A 21,163-nucleotide genomic window follows, 5' to 3' on the forward strand; every position below is an offset into this window, starting at 1 on the left:
CTAGAGGAATGAATGCATGGGTAGAATCTTTAATTGGTATCTTCCATACATGGCACATTCAAAAGGAAAGGAAGACATCTGCTAATATAGCTGGGGTAAAACATCATTTGAAAACAGGAAACATTTCAGTTTGACCGTTCCCGAGCCAGCATCAATCCCCAACAACCCTCTGAGTGAGATTGCCAATTCACAGCGGGATTTTTATCTTTTGTGGGATGTGGGTGCCCTTGAACTGAGTGGATACTGGGCCATTTCAAAGGGCGGCTGAGAGTCATCAAACACAATGTAATGGATCTGGATTCACAGACTAAATAAGGATGACATTCCCTTGAATGTAACAGAGGGGTTTTTGCAACAATCAATGAGAGCTTCAGGGTCACATTCAGTTGCAGGTTTTACCAATTCCGTTCCAACTCCACCAAGCTACCATGGCGGGATATGAACCCGCATCCCACAGGATTCGGCCTTTAGATGCCAAGTCCAATGACATCACCGCTGCACCACCTCCGCCCCCATGGTGAGAGGCAGTTCAATGCTCTACCTGAGACTTGACTCCCAGTTCATTTCACACAGGACCGGCGGAGAGGAAGCTGTCAGCCGCCAGCCTCCAATCAAGCACACATTCTGGAGGTGACTGGCAGTGCGGAATTGCGATACCAACTCCGCTCAGTCCGCGAGCATAATCCCGACCTTCCGGCCGCTTGCCATTTTAATTCACCACCTTCCTCTCACGCTGGCATTTCTGTCTCGCCCTTGCGCAATGTTCCAGTGAAGCTCAACGCAAGCTTGAGGAACAGCACCTCTTCCAATTAGGCAGTTCACAGCCTTCTGGATTCAACATTGAATTCAACAACTTCAGACCATAAACTTTGCCCTCCACTTTGTTTTTGCCTGGGGCCAGTCTGGATCTTGCTTTTATGTTCTTGCTTTCATGTGGAGCTGTTCATTGTTCCACCATTAACACCTTGCTTCTTTATTACTTTTTTTTAAGGGGCAATTTAGCGTGGCCAATCCACCTACCTTGCACATCTTTGGGTTGGGGGGGCGATGCCCATTGTTTCTGTATTACAAACATTACCATTCCCTTTACCTTTCCATGACATCTCTGTTATTTAATTTCTCCCGCCCTCTACCCTAACCTGGACCCACCCCTACGTCCCCTCCCCTCTTTCAACAGGATAAAATCCATCACATTTCTACTTATCTTCCATTCTGAAGATGTCATATTCAACTTGAAACTTTACCTCTTTTTCTCTCTCCATAGATGCTGCCAGGCCAGATGGGCTTTTCCAGCACTTTCAGTGTTTATCTTATACTACTTAGCTGCCCTCAGCATTGTTCATTGCTCTCAATCTTCCTTAATCTAAACAAAAAATTACCCTCCCACCCCCGTTTTCAATCCTTCATATTGCTGAAGGCTGCTTGCTCGGGGAAGGTGGTGACAGAACGTCACATGAGAGCAGTATCAGGTGAAACTCTCTCTTCACTTCTTCCCTTGGCTGTATGGGTGTCTTCTGATAACCCATTCAAAACCTATATATTCACGCGTTTTATTGCCTATAAAATGGCCAACAGCACATTCATGAGGAATGGTCTTTGCATCACGGGGTAGGTTAAAGGAGATGTGTTCGATGGCCAAAGGTAACGTGACAGGTTCCAGGTGGGTGATGAAAGCTGAGATGATGGGACGGCCTGGATAGGAGAGTGGCGATGGGCACACAAGTGTGGGGAGCTCGGGAAACAAAGGCGGCACGGTAGCACAGTGGTTAGCACTGATGCTTCACAGCACCAGGGCCCCAGTTTTGATTCCTGGCTTGGGTCACTGTCTGTGCAGAGTCTGCATGTTGTCTCTGTGGGTTTCCTCCGGGTGCTCCGGTTTCCTCTCACAAGTCCCGAAAGACTTGCTTGTTAGGTGAATTGGGCATTCTGAATTCTCCCTCTGTGTACCCGGACAGGTGCCTGAATGTGGCGACTAGGGGATTTTCACAGTAACTTCATTGCAGTGTTAATGTAAGCTTACTTGTGACACTAATAAATATATCATTGGGGCGGCACAGTGGCACAGTGTCCCGGGTTCAATTCCGGCCTTGGTTGACTGTCTGTGTGGAGTTTGCACTTTCTCCCCATGTCTGCGTGGGTTTCCTCCGGGTGCTCCGGTTTCCTCCCACAGTTCAAAGATACGTGAGTTAGGTGGATTGGCCACACTAAATTAGTGTCCAAAAAGGTTAAGTGGGGTTACTGGGTTACGGGGATAGGGTGGAGGTGTGGGCTTAAGCAGGATGCTCTTTCCAAGGGTCGCTGCAGACTCGATGGGCCGAATGGCCTCCTTCTGCACTGTAAATTCTTACACAATTCCAAATCCAAATATACCAACCTGGTTATGTCAACCGACTGATTATTAACACTGGCTGGCAGATAGTAAATCGCTCCTCAGGCTTTGCTGATGTTCATCAGAACTGAGTGCTGGCGAGATATTTTGCTGTGCTGCCAATCCCAGCTGAATCACATCCACAGGGAGCAGTGGAGGCTGGGTCATTGAATATATTCAAGGCCTAGTTGAACAGATTTTTGATCTATGAGGGAGTGAAGTGGGGGGCAGGCCCGAAAGTGGAGTTCAGGCCACAATCAGATCTGACATGATTGAATAACAGAAGAGGCTCGATGGGCCGAATGGCCTATTCTTGCTTCTGCTTCTCATGATCTTATGAACATGTGCGCTTGTATGGGTTTCAAATTGATTTTGAAGGAGTAAATAGTGAAATATGGTTGATGTTTATTCACCATCAGCAACAAGCTGGATTATCATTAGAAGAATGATGGCGACAGTTTGGAAAATTAGTTAACGCAAAGTGTTATTGGAACACGGAATGCTTTACCACGGAGGGCTATTGAGGCTGGAACTATAACATTTTTTTGAAAGAACTGGTAAGTATCAGAAAAGGAAGAATATGAAAGGATATGGGGAAAAGGATTCGAGTCGGCTGCTCTGAATTGGAGAATTAGCACGGACGCACTTGATAGAACATAGAACATTACAGCGCAGTACAGTCCCTTCGGCTCTCAATGTTGCTCCGTCCTGTGAAACCCCTCTAAAGTCCCTCTACACTATTCCCTTATCGTCCATATGCCTATCCAATGACCATTTGACTGCGTTTAGTGTTGGCGAGTCCACTACTGTTGCAGGCAGGGCATTCCATGCCCTTACTACTCTCTGAGTAAAGAATCTACCTCTGACATAAGTCCTATATCTATCTCCCCTCAATTTAAAGCTATGTCCCCTCGTGCTGGACATCACCATCCGAGGAAAAAGGCTCTCACTGTTCACCCTATCTAATCCTCTGATCATCTTGTATGCCTCAATTAAGTCACCTCTTAACCTTCTTCTCTCTAACGAAAACAGCCTCAAGTCCTTCAGCCTTTCCTCATAAGATCTTCGATGGGCCAAATGGCCTCCATCATGGCTGGAAATGCTACAATTTTTTCCAGCATGGCTTCAGTGTGTGTTATGATTAAGAACTGCAGGAAAAGAGCCAATCTATTACTGTTTCTGTGCTGGGAACTTCACGTGTAGCAGAGGACATGAGCAGCAGTGGAAAAGAAGACAGGGTAAAGCAAATCGAAAGGCGAACAGACAAAGCCTGGAAAAGATAAAGAGCTCCACCGTTTACAGGTCTGGAGAATGAATTAAGAGTAGGGAATAGGTAGAATGAGCCTTCATTTTAACATCGGGGAGGCACTGGGGGATTAAAGAGGGAAAAGACTTTGTCGAAAGTTAAATGGAATCATGTGATACTCATTGCAGTGCTATCAGGTTTCTCTTCCCCATATGAATCGGAAATTAAAATCTATCTACCTGAAACTTATATCATCAGTTCCAGCTATGTGGTTCTGTGTGACTTTCATTTCAGTCTTGTGATGTACACTGGATTATTTTGCTCTGTTGCTGAAAGTTCAGTATCGCATTCAAATTTCTGGTTTAATAGGTCACATCTTATTAGCTGTAACATAAATCAAAAAATGCTGGAAACACTCAGCTGGCCGAGTGGCATCTGTGGGGAGACAATCTTTTTGGGTCGACGAGCTTTCATCATCCCTCCAATCACAGTCAGAATTGGACACGTGGAAGGGTCTCCAATTTCTACATTCATGGAAAGTAAAGGGCGCCTATAAAATAACCAATATTGTGCACATTACAGAAGAAGATGTACATAGAACATGGGAAAATCACAGCATATGGTGTGATTTGGCAACTCTCAAATAATCATGGATGCTACCCATAGAAGATTGTCCATAATCGTGGATGCTACCTGGAGATTGTCTTACATAGCAAACCCATAGAGCAGATGTTGTCTTGGACAGAAGACCGATAGTATATGGCATTCAAGAATCATAGAATTTACAGTGCAGAAGGAGGCCATTTGGCCCATCGAAGAATAGGAAGCCAGGTGGAGGGGTAGGGGAGCAGCACAATCAAGGATTGATTGTGCAATGGTTAGAGATGACCTTGTTCAGGAGATCAGGATGTGGAATCGGTTTGGGTGGAGATGAAGAATAATAGGGGAAATAAATCATTAGTGGGAGTGGTCTCCTAACAGCATCCACAATGCAAGGCAAAGTATGAAAGAAGAAATATTGGGTGCTTGTGATAAAGAGATGGCAATCATCAGGGGTGATTTTAATCTACATAAAAATGGGGAAAATCAAATTGGCAGTAGTATCCTGGATGAGGAGTTCATATAATGCGTTCGAGATAGTTTCCGAAAGCAGCACATTCTGGAAACAACCTGAGAGTAAGTTATATTAGACATAGGATTGTGTAATGTGACAGGATTAACTAATGAGCTCAAAGTAGAGGCAACCCTAGGTAGCAGTGACCACAATACAATTGAATTTTACATCCAGTTTCAAATGGAAAAGAGTGGGTCTAAGACTAGTATTTAAACTTAAATAAGGGCAGCTATTTGGGAATGAAAGTTAAGCTAGCTGAGGTGAATTAGGATACAAGGATAGATCAATAGAGGAGCAGTGGCAGACTTTTAAGGGAATATTTCAGAATATTAAAGTAAGTATATTGCCATATAAAGAAACATTCTAAGGGGAGGAGCCATCATCTGTGGTTAACTAAAGAAGTTAATAATAATAATAATCTTTATTGTCACAAGTAGGCTTACATTAACACTGCAGTGAAGTTACTGTGAAAATCCCCTAGTTGCCACATTCCGGCGCCTGTTCGGGTACACGGAGGGAGAATTCAGAATGTCCAAATTACCTAACAGCACGTCTTTCGGGACTTGTGGGAGGAAATCGGAGCATCCGGAGGAAACCCACGCAGACACGGGGAGAACGTGCAGACTCCGCACACAGTGACACAAGCCGGGAATCGAACCCGCGACCCTGACACTGTGAAGCAACTGTGCTAACCACTGTGCTACCATGATGGAAAACATCAAACTTAAGAAAAAGTCATACAACTGCACAAAGCTGAGGAGCAGGACAGACGATTGGTCAGAATATAAAGAATGGCAGAGGATGACTGTGAGGTTAATCAGGGGAAAGAAGTTAGAGTACGAGAGGAGGCTAACTAGAAATATAAAAACGGGGCATTTAGAAAGGAAAATAGTTGAATTCCCTGCCCAGTGAAACAGTTGTGGCTCCTTGATTAAATGTTTTTTGAAGAATAAAGGAATAAAAGGTTATGGTATTCGGGCCGGAAAGTGGAGCTGAGTGCATAGAAGATGAGCCATGATCTCATTGAGTGGCAAAGCAGACTCCAGCGACCAGATGGCCTACTCCTGCTCCCAGTTCTTATGTTCTTGTTAGTGTTTGATTTGCATTCCAACTTGCCTCTGCCACCCATGACTCACTTTGCACACTCTCTCTGACTCACAAAGTTCTGGGTTCGAGTCCTACTTAAGGACAAACACCAAGCCTGACACTCCAGTGCTGCACTATCGGAGGGACCCTCGTTCAGGCTTGAGCGGAGGCCCAGTGTGGGCTGAATGGCCTGTTTGCCTGCTGCATATCCGCTATAATCTAAGAAATGAATTACTGACTGGTGCCCGAGGAATTTTTTTTGAAAGTCCCCTGGAGTTCCTCATTCGCTCACCCTTATATATATTTGTAATACGCACAGAATACTCGATGGGGGGGGGGGGGGGTGCATTGATCAGATGAGACCCCCCCCCCCCCCCCCCCCCCCGCCACCTTAAGAGCTGTGCTCCTCCCTCAGCCCTGATCCATTGGTGTGGTAGTGAAGGCAGGCTCCGGAGGTGGGGACAGGTGGCGAGAGATGCTTGGCGAGGGTGGGGGGAGCCTAACAATATAGAGCTTCCGTCCACTGACAGGCAACGACCGTGCGAGACTTCAGGCCAAGCTAGAGCACAGCGAGAGGCTCAGCGACGCAGAAGCAGAGGAATTTGCCCTGTTCCTCCAACTGAACTCGGCAGAGACCCAGCTACTGGGAGAGAGAGGGAGAGAGCGGCTGGATCACAGGTACCCACAACAAACATGCCTTTAATATTAGAAAGGCAGTCATTAATTTACCCCAGTGTTAACTGCAGCATTTGAACAACTCATGTACGGTTTCCCCAGAGATATTTGGCGACCAGTTTGCTCAATTAAATCTCTCCTCACATAAGAGAATGGAAATCGTGTTTACTTAGCTTTTGTTTTGCATTTGGCTGAATTCATCTGAAGGAATTATTCGGGGTGATCTTACAATTCTTTTGTGGGGGGGGGGGGGGGGCGGTGTAGGTGATTTGTCCAAAGAATATTAATGGTGCTACGATTTAATTTCTTTATTAAAAAAAAATTGCAGGCGATTTGTCCAAAGAATATTAATGTGCTGCAATTTAATTTCTTTATTTTTAAAAAAATTTAGGTGATTTGTCCAAAGAATATTAATGTGCTGCAATTTAATTTCTTTATTTTAAAAAAAATTGTAGGTGATTTGTCCAAAGAATATTAATGTGCTGCAATTTAATTTCTTTATTTAAAAAAAAATTGTAGGTGATTTGTCCAAAGAATATTAATGTGCTGCAATTTAATTTCTTTATTTAAAAAAAAATTGTAGGTGATTTGTCCAAAGAATATTAATGGTGCTCCGATTTAATTTCTTTATTTAAAAAAAAAATGTTTTTTTTTCTATCCACCAGATGTTCCTCTGCCCCCGTTTTATTTTTCCCACTTTTTTCATTGGAAATGCGTCAAACTCTCCAGTCAGTGGGTGTGGGTGGACTGTGAGGTGACCACATGCAGGGGACAAGAGTCCAGGGTGTTGGTTTTTGGGAGGGGAGTTTGCGGGGGAGTTCCATGAAATTGACGCGGAGTCAATTTCCTCACGTTAAAGTCCCTGTTTGGTGGGTGGGTTGGAGTGGGTTACCTCGCCCTCAATTCGCTTTTCGAAATGAGTGACTATTTATTGTGGGGTTATACTCAGGGGGCTGAGGGAGGAACCGATATTTTTGGCCTGGGTCAATTACTATTTCTTTTTTTAACAAACAATTTTATTGAGGTATTTTTCGGCATTGTAAACAGTTACAGATATCAAACAGAAAAAAAAAGACAAAAATATGCAAACACCAACGTAAAACCAACGCCTCAGGGTCAATGACTATTTCTGAGCAAAATTAGGAAGCCGACTAATCAATTGGGACAAGAGCCCATTCCAGCAACTGCATCCGATTCTCCCCCAGATAAATTGAATAGTTCTCCCCAAATCAAAATGCACTTTGGCACTTTTTAAAACTTAAAAAAAGAAAAATGGAATTCGTTTTTTCCAAAGCACACTTTTTTTTTAAATTCTCCTTTCATCAAATTTACACCCACCAACACACTTCCAAAGCACTTTCTTGAGTGGGAAAGATTGTTAAATAGGCAGCCCGCTTTCCAAATCCACCACTGGCTTTTTAAAAATATATATTTGGGGTTAGTTTTTGTTGTAGGTTGTCTCCGGAGTTGTGTCAGCGTGAATTGCCTCTGGAAGATTTCTGGTCTCCCTCCCATTTTAAATTCAAAACTTAAAACAACACCGAGACAGACTGGATGTTTTAGGAAGACTTGGATGCAAGGGTGAAAGACGGAATAAACGAGAGCAACTCTCGAATTATGGAATATTTCAATAACACTTTGGACGCCTGGCCTGTTTGGGCCCCAGGGCTGTTTAATTCCCTTACTGGAACAGTCTTGGGTCTGTGTGACTGCTGTAAATGTGTGTTCCTGCTTCTGATCTTCGAACTCCCAGTATGAAAGCAGAGCAGGGAAAATGTCACAACTGCCCATCCTCGGGAAAGAAAAGTCTTTCACGCTCAGTCATTCACCGGACAAGGGCTGAACCTTTAGATCACAGACTTGCCACAGTGCAGAAGGAGGCCATTCGGCCCATCGAGTCTGCACTGCCCCTCTGCAAGAGCCACCCAACCCAATCCCCTGCCTGCACATCCCTGGACACGTGCCGGGGCAGCACAGTGGTTAGCACAGTTGCTTCAGGGTCCCGGGTTCGATTACCCGCTGGGTCACTGCCTGTGTAGAGTTTGCACGTTCTCCCCCGTGTCTGTGTGGGTTTCCTCCGGGTGCTCCGGTTTCCTCCCACAGTCCAAAGATGTGCGGGTTAGTTGGATTGGCCATGCTAAATTGTCCCTTCGTGTCCGAATTGCCCTTCGTGTTGGGCGGGGTTACTGGGTTATGGGGATAGGGTGGAGGTGTGAGAGACTGTGGGAGGAAACCGGAGCACCCGGAGGAAATCCACGCAGACACGGGGAGAACGTGCAAACTCTACACAGGCAGTGACCCAGCGGGGAATCGAACCCGAGTCCCTGCCGCTCACTGCTCCATTTAATTTTCTCTGTGCAGCCGCCAATTAGCCTCTTGTACATACTTGTGTTTCTTCCTGTACATATTTGTGTTTCTTCCTGTACATACTTGTGTTTTTCTCAACCTCAAAATTTTTTTTTGCTGTTTCATACCAAGATAATATTTTACCTGCTTTCCTAAACTGTGAGATGACTTTGTGTAAAGGATGTGCAGACAGGTTATTGGTGTTCACTTGCTCAGTTCAGATTTCAACAGTGACATCAACCCACTTATTTTAACATTAAAACAGCAGAGTGGATTTCGTACAGTAGTTTGCCTCAGTAATAGTCTCACCAGTCTAGGCTCATAAAGGGTCTTTTTGCACCTGAGGTATCATACGCCAGATGGGCTTTTCAGAGGATTGGGCACTGAAGGTTGGCTGCCTCATTATGCAGCCTGCCTGAATTTTCAGCCCCAGAAACAGATGGAGAACAGAGCAGGCACGGTAATGGGTGAGCTCTGCTCCCTGTCTGATATTTCAATAGGTCTTCTTGTGTCGAACAGATTGTGTCATGACACAATACACACACTTCTCTCCCTCACACAGACTCTCTCTCTCACACACACACACACACACTCTCTCTCTCTCTCTCTCACACACACACAAACTCTCTCTCTCTGTCTCTCACAGAATCCCTACAGTGCAGAAGGAGGCCATTCGGCCCATTGAGACTGCACCGACCCTCCGAAAGATCACCCCACCTAGGTCCACTGCCCCCCTCCTATCTCCGCAACCCCACATAATCTTTGGACAGTAAGGGGCAGTTTAGCACGGCCAATCCACCTAACCTGTACATCTTTGGACTGTGGGAGGAAATTGGAGCACCCGAAGGAAACCCACGCAGACATGGGGAGAAAGTGCCAACTGCACGCAGTCACCCAAGGTCAGATTCAAACCTGGGTCCCTGGTGCTGTGAAGCAGCAGTGCCAACCACTGTGCCACCATGCCACCCATTTCTCTCTTTCACTTTCTCTCTCTTTCACTTGCTCTCTCTCACACGTTCTCTCTAACACGCTCTCTCTAAGAAACTCTCTCTCTCATACGCTCTCTCCCTCATACGCTCTCTCCCTCACACACTCTCTCTCTCACATGCTCTCACTCTCACACGCTCTCACTCTCATACGCTCTCTCTCTCTCACACGCTCTCTCTCTCACACGCTCTCTCTCTCACACGCTCTCACTCTCACACGCTCTCACTCTCACATGCTCTCTCTCTCTCTCACACACTCTCTCTCTCACACGCTCGCTCTCTCACACGCTCTCTCTCTCACGCTCTCTCTCTCACATGCTCTCTCTCACGTGTTTTCTCTCACATGTTCTCTCTCACATATGCGCTCTCTCTCACAGACACTGAGACACACATGTTCGCTCTCACACACATTCTCACTTTCTCTCACACTCTCTCTCACACATGCAGGATTACCCCATAAAATCCGAGCTCCCAATTAATACTAGACCTTTCTGAAATGCAAAAAATAAAACAATAGACCAAACATGCTGCAAAATGTTCACTGCAGGTTCTTGTCTGGGGAAGTAAAATCCTAAGAACATAAGAAATAGGAGTGGTTGACCATTCGGCCCCTCAAATCTGTTCTGCCACTCAATAAGACTCTGGTTGATCTGATCTTGGTCACAGTTCCACATTGTTGTTGTCAGTACGTTGGGTGCAGCATCATCAGTACCCAAAAATGTTTACCTTTTTTTTAAATTTTAGTGTACCCAATTCATTTTTTCCAATTAAGGGGCAATTTAGCGTGGCCAATCCACCTACCCTGCACATCTTTGGGTTGCAGGGGCGAAACCCACGCAGACACGGAGAGAATGTGCAAACTCCACACTGACAGTGACCCAGAGCCGGGATCGAACCTGGGACCTCAGCGCCGTGAGGCAGCAGGGCTAACCCACTGCTCCACCGCGCTGCCCTCAAATGTTGACCTTTTAAGTTGGTGTAGCACATTATTGTCATAAATTTCCTAAGGTGGTATTCATCGTATCCAAATGCGATTGCTTTTAAAATATCACAATCTGTAAAAGGGGCCCTGGTGTTTCATTTAAAGCTGCAATTGGGGAGGGGGTCATTTGCATTTTGAAAATGCTACATTGCTATCCAATTAGTCCCTCTCCCCTGCTCTTTCTTCGTAGCCCTGCAAATGTTTCCTGTTCAAGTATTCATCTAATTCCTTTTAGAAAGTTCCACCACCCTTTCATACTGTGCATTCCAGATCATCAATACCACCCCCCCCCCCCCCATAAATTCTCATCTCTGCTCCCCCCCCCCCCCCCCCCAACCCGTGCTTTATGCTGGGTCCCAGCAGCGCCGGCCCTAGGGTTGCTGGCGCCCCGGGCAAGCTGAACTTCGGCGCCCTTGGGGAGGGAGGCGGGGCCGAGAGGGGGGGCGGGGCCGACGGGGGGCGGACCGAGCGGGGGCGGGGCGGGGGGCGGACCGAGCGGGGGCGGGGCGGGGCGGGGCGGATCGAGCGGGGACGGGGGGGTGGACCCGAGGGGGGGGCGGACCCGAGGGGAGGGGCGGACCGAGTGGGGGCGGGGCGGGGGGGGGCGGACCGAGCAGGGGCGGGGGGGCGGACCCGAGGGGGGGGCGGACCCGAGGGGGGGGAGCGGACCGAGCGGGGGGCTGCCCTGTGGGAGGGCGGCCACCGCGCATGCGCTGGTTGGCACTGGCCCAACTGCGCATGCGCGGGACCCGAGTCTGGCGCCCCCTAGCACATGGCGCCCCGGGCGACTGCCCGAGTTGCCGGTGCCTTGAGCCGGCCCTGGGTCCCAGAAAAGCTGTGTCCTCGGCTTACCAACCAAACTATTGCAATGCCCTGCCATACGTATTGCAATTCGGGACTTTATAAAAGTCCTGGAGATAGTGATATTGAAATCTGGGGCAGTAACGACGCAGTTAAAAGAATAAACCATTTGGCCTTTCCATCTTCCTGCCAAGCTGAAGCATTCAGTCCATTCCCCTGACAAGTCACTTCTGGAAGGGCCAGACAGCGCGAGGCTCTGAAGCTTAGGAGAGATAGGAAGGAAGAAGCCATGTTATGGATGTGTCATTCGTGCTGCATCGTCAGCCCCACAGAATATAAAGCAGACTCCGCCTGAAATAAAGTGTGCATAAAGGGGCGGGCGGAAGTTGTTGAAAGTGTAATTGGGAGCAGTATACACACTGCATTATGCATGTCACTCTATATGGGGAGGGTCACTCTTTTGATTCAGTGTGTGATATGATGTCCTATGGGGCCTTTGGAATGCCAATGTTGCACTGTAGCAACAGATGCTGCTGGGATGTGCTGGGCATTAGTTTCTGCGGCGTATGAACACTGGCATTTACAAGTAACAAAATGCACTGGCCTGGCGTTGTTCAGCTTTGTTTTGGCCTGGCTCAGGGAGCAACTTTCTCTTCTCCGAGCCAGCATGTTGTGGGTTCAATTCCCACTCCAGGGACCCGAGCAATGGTTCTAGGAGTGCTGCACCATCCGAGATACTGTCTGTTTTGTTAAAATGTGGACCTGTCTGGAGTCTAGGGTGGATGTAAACGATCCAATGGAACTATTACTAGACAAGAACGGGTGGGGGGGGGGGGGGGGGGGGGGGGGGGTAATGCTCCCAACTGTCTTTGTCAATATTTATCCCTCAATCGGCAGCGCGGTGGCGCAGTGGTTAGCCCTGCTGCCTCACGGCGCCCAGGACCCGGGTCTGATCCCGTCCCGGGTCACTGCCCGTGTGGAGTTTGCACAATCTCCCCGTGTCTGCGTGGATTTCGTCCCCACAACCCAAAGATGTGCAGGGTAGGCTGCGCAAAATTGCCCCTTAATTGGAAAAAAAAGAATCGGGTGCTCTAAGTTGTTTTTTTAAACATAATTTTTTTTTAAACCTATTACCTGGTGGTTTGTGGGAGCTTGCTGTGCACAAATTGGCTGCTGTGTTTCCAACGTTACAACAATGACAACAAATCCAAAGCGATGTATTGGCTGTAAAGTGCCCTGGGAGGCCCTGAGATTCACTGGAGAAATGATTTGTTCTACTTGTGTTATGGAGTTGTAGAATTCACCAGTCTCAAAAAAAAAACTTTTGCACCCACTCAGGCGGCAGGTATTCCTCCCTGTCGTGCATCACAGGCAAAAATCAAGTCAGCGAAAAAGAATATTGCGGGGCGGGGGATAAGGATTCAGCTTTGTTTGTAATCTCGGCATTTAATGGGTGTGATTCAGTCAATGTGACTGAGGTTGTCAGCAGACACAGGTAAACCTATCTCCCTTGACTGTTTTGGTTTGTTTGGCTTCTGCGTGGCAATGCTGAACTAAAAGTCATTTTGAATCAATGCTCAAAGATCAATTTTATTACAGAGGTACCAATCCTCAAGTTGATACTAAAAGCTGCAGCGCCTTTCGTGCATGAGTTGCCTTCAAAAGAGCAGCAGTTGTCGTTCTGCAGACAGATGCAGCAACACTGCACAATCAGCATTTTAACAAATGAGCAATAAGTCTACATTTTCCTGCGATGTTTCTCCGGGCAGGGAGTGTTGACGGGATCTCGGGAAGAGTTGCTGCATTTCGTGAAACAATGATAGGGCGCTGGGCACTCGCTGTAATGTGCCATCTGAAGGAGGCAGTGTGCCCTCAGTTACTGTCCCAAACCCGGGGTCATTTTCAAAACCAAATGGAGCCACCAGGAGGGAATTTTGGAGAATCATCGTTGCACAGAGAGTGGTTAGAATGTGGAACGTGCCATCACTGGGAGTGGTTGAGGTGAAGAGTGTTAAGAAAATGTTAAGTAAGGGTATGAACAGGGGGGGGGAGGGAGGTAATGGAAGAAGGTTTCTGGTGTGAGGTACTACGAAGTGTGATTCCCTCAAACTCATTCGAGGTTTGTGGGCAGCACGGTAGCATTGTGGATAGCACAATCGCTTCACAGCTCCAGGGTCCCAGGTTCGATTCCGGCTGGGTCACTGTCTGTACGGAGTCTGCACATCCTCCCCGTGTGTGCGTGGGTTTCCTCAGGGTGCTCCGGTTTCCTCCCACAGTCCAAAGATGTGCAGGTTAGGTGGATTGACCATGATAAATTGCCCTTAGTGTCCAAAATTGCCCTTAGCATTGGGTGGGGTTACTGAGTTATGGGGATAGGGTGGAGCTGTTCACCTTGGTAGGGGTAGGGTGCTCTTTCCAAGAGCCGGTGCAGACTCGATGGGCCGAATGGCCTCCTTCTGCACTGTAAATTCTATGTAAGTAAATTCTATGTAAGGTTGAGGTTGATATAATTGAAGACCGTGTACAGGGCGCACCTCACAAAGACAAGGCTCTTTGAGAGGGAGGGGATGTCTGTGAGCAATGTGGGAGCCCCCCCAAACCGTGTACATATGGTTTGGTCCTGCTGGAAGCTTAAAGGTATTGGAGGGAGATTTTAAAAAATAAATTTAGAGTACCCAATTCATTTTTCCAATTAAGGGGCAATTTAGCATGGCCAATCCACCTGCCCTGCACATCTTTGGGTTGTGGGGGTGAAACCCACGCAGACACGGGGAGAATGTGCAAACCGCACACGGACAGTGACCCAGAGCCGGGATCGAACCTGGGACCTCGGCGCTGTGAGGCAGCAGGGCTAACCCACTGCCCCACCGTGCTGCCCTGGAGGGAGGTTTTTCACACCATCTCGGGGGTGTTTCATATGGATTTGGAGCCGGGTCCCCGAGAGGCCATTTTAGGGGGTGTCGGATCGGCCCGAGCTGCAGGCGGGAGCACGGGGGCAGATGTTTCAGCCTCCGCCTCGCTGATTGCTTGGAGGCGGGTCGTGCTGGGGTGGAGATTACCTAACACCTTCTCCCCTTCGCCTTGGCGTGGTGGGGGGACGTGTAGGTGTTCTCGACCCTGGTGAAGGTGAAATTTGGGCTCGGGGGTGGGGGGGGGCGAAGGAGGGGTTCCACAATTCATGGGGTTTGCTCATCCAGCACTTTGTGGAATTTGTTGCATTGAACACGGGTGGGTGGGAGGTGGTTGGTTTGTTTTTTCAGATTTTTAAAACTTATTTTTGGAGCTTGCAAGTCAAGGTTTCAGACTGTATTTTGACGAGGCCGGTTTTGCAGCTGTTTCTTTGTCTATTTACTTTTGTCGTCTCTATGGTGAAAATGCTGAAAATGTGGTGAATAAAAAGATTTTTTTTTAAAGTGAGGGTATGAAAGAGAGACCATAGAATTTACAGTGCATAAGGAGGCCATTCGGCCCATCGAGTCTGCACCAGCTCTTTGAAAGAGCACCCTACCTCCACCCTATCCCCATAACCCAGTAACCCCAACCCAACACTAAGGGCAATTTTAGACACTTAAGGGCAATTTAACATGACCAATCCACCTACCCTGCACATCTTTGGACTGTGGTAGGAAACCGGAGCACCCGGAGGTGACCCACGCACACACGGGGAGAATGTGCAAACTCCGCACACACGGGGAGAATGTGCAAACTCCGCACACACGGGGAGAATGTGCAAACTCCGCACACACGGGGAGGACGTGCAAACTCCACACACAGTGAACCAAGCCAGGAATCGAACCTGGGACCCTGGAGCTGTGAAGCAATTGTGCTATCCACAATGCTACCGCGCTGCTCTCCCCCCCCCCCCCCCCCCCCCCCCCCCCCCCCCCCCCACCCCCCTCCATGCTACCGTGCTGATGAAGAGGGGTGGGTAGAATCGTATTTGGAGCAGAGACCTGTTCGGTTGAATGGCCTGTCTCTGTGTTGTTAATTTTATGGGCACGATTTTCCCGCCCCAGGCCCGGGAATTCCCGCCGCGGTCAACAGATCTTTCAATGATCCTTTTGATTATCCGTCCCACCCATGACGATCCCCGCAGTGGGTGGGATCAGAACATTTATCCCTAAGTTAAAGACCCCTGAGCAAGTCTTGACAGCGTGGATGTGGAAAAGGATGTTTCCTCTTGTGGGAGAATCTAGAACGATGGGGGTCGCTGTTTTAAAAATAAGGAGGTCACCCATTTAAGTCAGAGATGAGGGGAATTTATTTCTGTGAGAGTCTCTGGAACCTTCTTCACTAAAGGTGGTTGAGGCAGAAACTTTGAACATTTTTAAGGCAGAACTAGATAGAATCTTTTTTTTTTAATCAACATTTTATTGAGGTATTTTTTGGTATTGTAACAGCAAAACCGTCTCCCTCCCTTACAGGTCCCACCTTTATTAACTCCCTACTCTAAGCTAAACTAACCCCCCCACTTCTACTGACAATTAATTTACTGCGAAGAAGTCGACGAAAGGCTGCCCCCTCCGGGCGAACCCTAACAGTGACTCTCTCAAGACGAACTTGATTTTCTCCAAACAGAGAAAGCTAGCCATGTCCGATAGCCAGGTCTCCGACTTCGGGGGCTCTGAGTCCCTCCATGCCAATAGTATCCCTCTCTGGGCTACCAGGGAAGCAAAGGCCAGAACATCGGCCTCTTTCTCCTCCTGGATTCCTGGGTCTTCCGAAACCCCGTAAATCGCCACCTCGGGACTCAGCGCCACCCTTGTTTTTAACACCGTGGACATGACATCTGCAAACGCCTGCCAAAATCCCCTAAGCTTCGGACATGTCCAGAGCATGTGGATATGGTTCGCTGGTCCTCCCGCACATTTTGCACATCTGTCTTCCATCCCAAAGAATCTGCTCATCCGGGCCTCTGTCATGTGAGCCCGGTGAACCACCTTAAATTGTATCAGGCTGAGCCTGGCACATGTTGCGGATGTGTTGACTACTCAACGCGTCTTCCCATAGACCATCCTCTATCTCTCCTCCCAGCTCCTCCTCCCACTTACGCTTCAGCTCCTCGGTCTGCGTCTCCTCTGACCCCATAAGTTCCTTGTAAATGTCTGAGACGCTCCCTTCTCCTACCCTCTGGAAACTACGCTGTCCTGCATCCCCCTTAGCGGTAGGAGCGGGAAGTTTGACACCTGTTTACATAGGAAGTCCCGCACCTGCAGATACCTGAATTTGTTTCCCGTCGCCTACCCAAACTTCTCCTCCAGTGCCCTCATACTCGGAAAGCTCCCCTCTATAAACATATCCCCCATCCTCTCAATCCTTGCTCTCTACCATATCCGGAACCCCCCATCCATACTTCCCGGGGCAAACCGGTGATTATTACAGATTGGGGACCAGACCGATGCTCCCTCTGCCCCCACATGTCTCCTCCATTGCCCCCAGACTCTCAGGGCCGCCACCACCATGGAGCTGGTGGAGTACCGTGCCGGCGGGAACGGCAGAGGCGCAGTTACCAACGCCCCCAAACTGGTGCCCTTGCATGAAGCTGCCTCCATACGCTCCCATGCCGACCCCTCCCCCAGCACACTTCCTGATCATGGCTATATTCGCCGCCCAGTAATAGTTACTAGAATTTGGCAGCGCCAGCCCGCCCTCTCCCCGACTCCGCTCAAGCATCACCTTCCTTACCCGCAGGGTCTTGCCCGCCCAAACAAAGCCAGAGATCACTTTGTTGACCCGTTTAATAAAGGACCGTGGAATAAAGATGGGGAGGCATTGAAACCCGAACAGGAATCTCGGGAGGACCGTTCCCCGTCTGCAGCCTCCCAGCTAATGACAACGGGAGCGCGTCCCAGCTCCGAAAATCGTCCTTCATTTGGTCTACTAGCCGGGCCAGATTTAATTTATGCAGCCGGTCCCATTCCCGCGCCACTTGAATGCCGAGGTACCTAAAGCTTCCCCCTACTAATCTAAACGGCAGCTCCCCCAATCGCCTCTCCTGTCCCCTCGCCTGGACCACAAACATCTCACTTTTCCCCAGATTTAGCTTATACTCCGAAAACCGGCCAAATTCCCCTAGAATCCTTGTGATTTCTTCCATCCCCTCTAATGAGTCCGATACATACAGAAGCAGGCCGTCTGCATAGAGCGAGACTCTGTGCGCCCACCCCCCCCCCCCTCCCCCCGTGTCCCCCATGGACCAGCCCCTGCTAAATAGAATCTTGATGAGCAAGAGGGTGAAAGGTTATCGGGGTAGTGAGGAATGTGAGATTGAGGTTGATACCATATCAGCCATGATCTTATTGAATGGCGGAGCTGGCTTGAGGGGCTGAGTGGCCAAATCATGTTCTTAGTTCTGGTGGAATCTGAAATTTTCTTCCTCAAAGATCTGTTGAGACGGGCGGTCAGTTGAAAATTTCAAACGTGTGCTTGATAGATTTTTTTTGGTGGGTAAGTGTTGTGGGAACAAGGAGGGCGATGGAGTCACGATACAGATCAGCCATAATCTGAATGAGTAGCCAAGCCTGCTAGAAGGGCTGAATAGCTCTTTGGATCAGAGTTCCTTTATTGTGTCTTTTCCCTAACCTAATATTTTGTATTTCCAAATCTTTTTTCCCCTTGGTTTTGTAGTTGCCTTCTGAGTATTGTCTATTTAAGCGGTTGAAGCAAGTTTTCAGAAACTGGGTTTAGATGTGGATATTTTAGCACAGCGGTTATGTTGAAATGCAGAGGCCCGGACAAGGGCTTTCAAATCATGAGTTCAAATCCCACCATGGCAGCAAGGGGAAATGGAATTTAATTCTGGAATAAAAAGTTAATCTCAGTAACAGCGACCATGAATCTACCAGATTGTCTTAAAAACCCATCTGGTTCACTGTCGTCCTTACCAGGTCTGGCCTGCAGGTGACTCCAGACACAAGTCAAGGGGCAGCACTGTAGCACAGTGGTTAGCACTGTTGCTTCACAGCGCCAGGGACCCGGGTTCAATTCCTGGCTTGGGTCACAGTCTGTGCGGAGTCTGTACGTTCTCCCCGTGTCTGCGTGGGTTTCCTCCGGGCGCTCCGGTTTCCTCCCACAAGTCCCGAAAGTCGTGCTTGTTAGGTGAATTGGACATTCTGAATTCTCCCTCTGTGTACCCGAACAGGCGCCGGAGTGTGGCAACTACGGGCTTTTCTCAGTAACCTCATTGCAGTGTTAATGTAAGTCTACTTGTGACATGTGGTTGACACTTATCAGTCCTCTGAAACGGCCTGGCAAGCTACCCTGTTGCATTCAAGAAGGTGTCTCACCTTCTCGAGGGCAATTGGTGATGGACAATAAAGGCTGGCCTTAAAATCCATACCCTATGAATTAATTTCTTTGTAGAAAGACACTTCAGACAACCTGAAGCAGAGGCTTGGAAATGGATAATATATATTGGCTGCCGTCATCAAGTTGACCTTTTGGTCTTCTATTTCCTTGTTAAAAACAGACAAGTTAAAAACAGACAAGGGCAGCACGGTAGCATTGTGGATAGCACAATGGCTTCACAGATCCAGGGTCCCAGGTTCGATTCCGGCTTGGGTCACTGTCTGTGCGGAGTCTGCACATCCTCCCCGTGTGTGCGTGGGTTTCCTCCGGGTGCTCCGGTTTCCTCCCACAGTCCAAAGATGTGCAGGTTAGGTGGATTGGCCATGATAAATTGCCCTTAGTGTCCAAAATTGTCCTTAGTGTTGGATGGGGTTACTGGGTTATTGGGATAGGGTGGAGGTGTCGAACTTGGGTAGGGTGCTCTTTCCAAGAGCTGGTGCAGACTCGATGGGCTGAATGGCCTCCTTCTGCACTGTAAATTCTATGAAGTGTGGTTACAGATGGCACCTGGGTCCCAACATGACCTGGATGAGTGAGCCACTCTACAGTGCCACAACAAAAACTTATATCGCACTCTTTTAACATAGTAAAACTTCCCAAAATGCTACACGGCAGTGTTATCACGCCAAGTCGCATTGAGATATCTGACCAAGATTTCGGTCGTCTGTTCTGAGAGTCAGAATTGAATGAGCATCATAAAGAAGGAGAGAGAGTTGAGAGGTTTAGGGAAGGGATTTCAGAGTGTAGGACCAAGGCAGCTGAAGGCGTAGGGTGGGATTTTCCGGCCCTTCCAGCTGGCAGCACCTTCCAGTCTCACGGAAGGCCTTGTGACGCGGGTTTCCCAGTAGCACAGCCAGCAAGCTGTAAAACACACCGTGTGGAGGGGAGGGGGGGAGCCAACCGAGGCCAGTGAGGGTGACCTGTGAATGGAACTTGGTGTGAGTTAGGATAGAGCCAGCAGAGCTTTGGTTAGGCGGGTTACAAAGGATGCAAGGAGGGAGAGAATTGGAGTGGCTAAGTCCCAAGGTGACAAAGGTATATGGACGAGGGTTTCAGCAGTATACGACGTGGGGCAGGAGAGGAGATGGGCAGTTTTAAAAATGATTAAGTCAGGGCAGCACGATGGCCTAGTGGTTAGCACAACCGCCTCACGGCGCTGAGGTCCCAGGTTCGATCCCAGCTCTGGGTCACTGTCTGTGTGGAGTTTGCACATTCTCCCCGTGTCTGCGTGGGTTTCGCCCCCACAACCCAAAAATGTGCAGAGTAGGTGGATTGGCCACGCTAAATTGCCCCTTAATTGGAAAAAATAATTGGGTAATCTAAATTTTTTTTTTAAAAAACGATTAAGTCCATCATCCGATCCTTGGGCACCAAAGGTGAACCTAAACCGCTCAAGTTCCAGTCTTACGAGTAATGACGTGACTGAATCTCTCCATTGGATTATTGTCTTACCATTTGCTAGGAAGTATCCATTATCTTCCAAGTAACAGCATCTTGTGTTAATCCAGAGCTCGAAGACATCAGAATGTGCCTGCACCAGAGTTAGTCATGCATTGCCTTGCCTTCCAAACTATTTCCAATCGTCATTCTGTGTTTAAATCCAAACAGTTTGTGAATTAATTACATTAAAAAAATAATAATGATCTTGGATCCATCAACATAAAAAGTGGTATTTCACGAAAGGGGCTGGTTTAGCACACTGGGCTAAATCACTGGCTTTTAAAGCAGAACAAGCAGGCCAGCAGCACGGTTCAATTCCCCTACCAGCCTCCCCGGACAGGCGCCGGAATGTGGCGACTAGGGGCTTTTCACAGTAACTTCATTGAAGCCTACTCGTGACAATAAAGCGATTTTCATTTTTCATTTCAATGAGTTTTGTAATTACCAGGATGAGATTTAGCAATTGGGGACTGGACCACTTGTCACATTTGACATCCAGCGTGTCGGCAGCAATTACTCCCGAGTCAGACATGGTGCAGAATGAAACCAATCTCTCCATTCTGCCGCAACTTCAGAAGAAGGGCTTCCTCTCCTGCACCACTGCGATCTGTTTCCATTTGCCTCGAAGCCTGAGGCAAAATAAATACTTGTTGCTTGTGTTGTGGCCTTGGAAATGGACCGAGACGGACTGACCTAATTCACTGAAGATAAGCGCCCAGATTTGAACCTGCAGCCCAGAAAGTCTGTACACTTCACACCCAACATCCCGAAA

The 21,163-nt window shown here is 48.2% G+C and overlaps 1 protein-coding gene across 1 annotated transcript in view; it reads left to right on the plus strand.

Moving 5' to 3' along the window:
• Positions 1-6,252: 6,252 nt before the first annotated feature.
• Positions 6,253-21,163, plus strand: part of rtbdn (retbindin) — a 54,365-nt gene continuing 39,454 nt past the window's right edge. Inside the window, exon 1 of the mRNA XM_038784810.1 lies at positions 6,253-6,492. The gene's annotated coding sequence lies outside the window, so the exon portion shown is untranslated. The remainder of the gene's footprint in view (positions 6,493-21,163) is intronic.

This window comes from Scyliorhinus canicula, chromosome 25, assembly GCF_902713615.1.
Source record: "Scyliorhinus canicula chromosome 25, sScyCan1.1, whole genome shotgun sequence".
Lineage (NCBI taxonomy): Eukaryota > Metazoa > Chordata > Chondrichthyes > Carcharhiniformes > Scyliorhinidae > Scyliorhinus > Scyliorhinus canicula.